We start from the raw sequence: 4220 nt of genomic DNA, 5'->3' as shown, positions 1-4220 counted from the left end.
CCAGCATAAATCTTCAGTTACATATCTGTGCTTAAAATAATCTCGTATTCTGATCTGATTCTCCTAAACAGGACTTTGTGTGTCTTTTTTCCCTCCTCCATATTTCACCGAAGAAATGTGCACCAAGTTTGCAGTTCGGAGGTCAGACTGCGCCATCTTTCATGCAGGACATTTTCCCATGAGCTCCATCTGCGTGTTTTAGTTATTTATGAGCAGGAGGAAGACGATCGGGAGACGAAGGAGAAGCCGTGGAGAGGAAACGGATGACTACAGTTTTTCACGGAGCTTTGACACGCGCGCTGCAGTTTCTTATGAAAAACGGAGAAATCCCGTCTGTGCACATTTGGCTGTATATCCCATCGTGCTTCGTTTAGCTCTGTGTTCAGATGTCGTGGTGTTGTGTAACAAAAAGCCTCCCCCGGATGACATTTGCGACACCTGTTGTTTGAACGTCGGGGTTATTGTGCAGCCTTGAAGCACCACTTAGGGTGCAGACCAGCACCATGTTGTGTGCCGATGAGTCCTCAAACTCCCGCTGAGTGTTCGGTTCTTGTTTTCCCTTGAAGATATGTTCTTCCTCTGCCTTTGAGAAACAGATTTGATGTTCGAGTTGTGCAGCATTAACGTTACCGAACAATGAAGAGCTGCTTCTTGGCCTCTGCTGTCGTTCCTGCTGGAGTGTGTTGCAGAAGATTTTGGATTAAATTACATTCTGAGTGCCCCCATGCGCGCTGCAGAGTACCAGCAATCTTACTGAATCTCTCCGCCGTGGAAAAACATATGTGCAAGTGGAGACACATCATCAGCCCGCATCTGAACCGCTGTCGTGCTTTTAAAAATGCAGCAAAACCAAAAAATACATGCCATCGGAGAGACTACGGATATATGTACCCATATATTTTAACTGGATTTAAGTAGCGTTTACTCCATTTTTGGCAGACTGTTCAGTTTGCCATTGGCAATCTGTCAAGATTGTGGTTAGAAGAGAGTCCATCTTGCCAAGCCTCAAGTTACCATACTCTCATAACTGGCATTCTTTGGAGGAATGCATGTCACCCGCCAACTTGCACGCCAAACTTTTGGAAAAGGCTTGGAGCTGGCGCTTCCAGTAATGTGATGGGGACGACTCTCAGCTGCTATCGCGCCAATTTTTATCTCAATATCTGTAAAACTGTCTGAGTTATGAACAGTTTTGTGTTTGTTAAGGTTGGCGAGCTGTGGCGACAATCTTGAATTAGATTGACACCAAAGGTTAATTAGTTGCAGGTGTATATCCACAGATTATTTTCTGAGATTATCATTGAAATCCATCTTCTGGTTCATAAGATATCTTGGTAACAGACAGACACACACACAGGGGCATTTATATGATCATTTATGCGCCTTTTATGGCAGTGGGTGATAAAAAATTATGCAGAATGAGGATAATTTCATTTATAAAGCTTAATTTTGGTGGTATTGCGTTGATTTAAGCCAACAATTTCTTGCCTTTCACTCAGCGTGAAGTTGCTTTTTTTCGGTTCAGTTCGTGTATAATTAGGTTGAGGCTCCAGAAATAGTTTTTTTTTTTTAAAGTTTGGGTAAAAATAGGCTTTAGGCAGCTCAATAATAACGTGATAATGGAGGGACAATTAGTGGTTTGCAGATTACATTACTTCCCTCTGTTGCTGTGGCATGTAGAGCAAATAGAGGGCAGGGAGAGATTTTCTTCACTAATAACTCTATTGAGAACCGCCGCATATCTGTCAGTTTTGAAATAATTCAACTTTTTACGTTTTTAATTTTTATGAAACATTAAAGCATGTAGTTCAAATGAAAGCAAATACAAGAAACTATCCAAAAGGGGTCTGTGGTCAGGGAAAGCGGAGTTAAATAAGGGTCATGTGCGGCGACCATTACTGAAATGTTTGTGTGCTTTTAGTTTTCTGTTTCCTGGTTTTATAACAACCAAGCTGTTGGTTTTTTCCTTTATTTTTTGTTTGTGCCTCTCATAGAAACAGTTTTATTTTTTCCAAAACAGTCCTTTCTAAAGAATGGCATAGTTTGTAGAGATGTCTTCATCCACACGGAAGCACCTAAAACGAGCCAAAGCAACTGTCGTGACTATGCCAGGCCTGTAGGTGGCGCTGCAGCGCTGCCATGACAACAACCGGAAACAGGAAACGAGGCGTGTGCATGAAGCCTGGGTGTGAAATGAAAACAGGACGAAGACATAATTTCCCACATCATCGCGTTCTGGTTGTCCCGCTCGGTGAGAGTCGGAAACAAGATGGACGCCCTGCAGCAATGCCTTTATTTTTCTCTCATTTCCTGAATATGAATTCTTAATAAATAGATAAACACTCCACTGGTGAAACATGTATTACTACTTACTATAAATACATTAAAAACTACTGGTTGTACAAGTGATTAAATGTGAAAAAAACAACATAAAGAACGAATATTCACTGTAAAAGTAACAGAGTTTACCTAATAAAGTTGCGATTAGCAGTCATCTTCAAATACTAACAGGGAGAAGTACTTCCCGAGCGGGACGTCCCACTTGAGGGGGCGTTCCCGTTGAAATGTACGACTAGGGGGTCGGAAATTCCCATTTCCCAGAACTACTGGACCGCACCATTAGATCAGAGGTGAGACCCTGCTGACATCATTGTTTCCAAAAGGTTTTGTTTTGACAATAAACATGTTTTGTTTTGTTTTTTTGCTATGGAAATATAATTTCAGGGCTCCTAAAATGCTGTTTCCATGGACACAAGGCTGAAATGATAAAAAAAAAACCAACCTTTCTTTTATTGAACTTCTCCGAAATTAGGTCGTTAAAGGAGCTATCTTCAACAGGTAAGATATTATGGTTCGTATTCGTAACCTCTCCACAGAATCCCACTTCTGACCTCTTCAGTTTATTTTTTTTAAATCTAATGAATCGCCAGAATGAACGATTACACAAACTTTGTCTCCCAGTTTTGAGAGGGCAGCTTTATTGCACCTCTGCAGCGTTACCAGTGTGAGCCTGTGACTGATTCTGGTTTTGTCTCACCAAGGAAGTGACACAGCTGCTAAGGTCGGCCGATACAGAGGCCGAGAGAGAGAGCAGGTCGTTGTCATGGCGCCCAGCGAAACAATGGGGTGAGGCGGTTGAAGAGGAGATGATGTTACACAGTTAAGACCCTTCAGGGGAAATCACCTCTTATGCTACACACACATTAAAGAACAATACACCTTTCAACAAAAAGAGGCACACTGAATGAATTCACACCTGACACCCGAAACTCACCCGGCGCTCTCACCCCCCCAATCTGACTCGGGAGTCTTTGTTGGCGGCTCGCACAAATCATGCATGCTCACACACCGCTGACACTCCTCTCCTCCGGTCCTCCCTCCGCGTCGCGTTCATAACGACGTTTATGATCATCTGCATGACAATCTGCGTGGTGCGGCTCGGGGGGCAGCGGAGGTTAGCGCTGAAGGGAAGCGGTGCATGCTGGGATTGCGGCCTGCTGGGAGAGGGGCATTCTGGGAGGCGGTGTCCTGCGGGCAAGCGCCTCTGGGGGATGCAGTATGGTTAATAGGCCTTTCATGGCTGGGCCACAAAGCCTTTTGTCCATGGGCTAATTCATCCTGCCCAGCATGGAAAGTTAGAGGGGAAGGGGGAGTTTTTTCTTGAAATTTGGGGAGGGGAGTCCCTATTTCACTCCTCAGCGGAGTACAAGGTGGCGCTAGTGCGAGGAATCCGCTCGGTACCGTCGAAACACTGTTGGGGAACATCCACAAGCACTGAAGCTTCAAAAACACAAAACTGTAACCTAAAATCTGTATTTCAAACAACTACAAACAGCTCAGATGTTTTGAAATTAGGTTCTGTGGAACGTATTATGAGCAAACAATATCTTACCTGTTGTAGACAGCTACTAGTTCGTGCAAAAACCATTACATAGCCTTTTACATTACCATCTTTTTTATATATAGTTAATGAAAAAGAAATTGTAATCTTCTTGTAGGATGTGCACAAGACTCTACCAGAAGTGATACAGCTAGCTGCTGCTGTTGCTATTTGACATGAAAGGCAGTGGGTGGTATGCCTTCCGTCAAAGGAGCGCTAATTAAAAATACCATTTTTACGAACTGTTGTGAAGTTGTTGTTTTTTTTTTTCAGAGCTGTGTTTGTTTGTCGATCTGGTCAGTTTCTACAAACTGAGTTTATCCCCCCCCCCCCCCCCAAA

Source organism: Kryptolebias marmoratus, linkage group LG21 (genome assembly GCF_001649575.2).
Source record: "Kryptolebias marmoratus isolate JLee-2015 linkage group LG21, ASM164957v2, whole genome shotgun sequence".
Classification (NCBI taxonomy): Eukaryota; Metazoa; Chordata; class Actinopteri; order Cyprinodontiformes; family Rivulidae; genus Kryptolebias; species Kryptolebias marmoratus.
Note: the sequence above shows the minus strand (reverse complement) of the source record.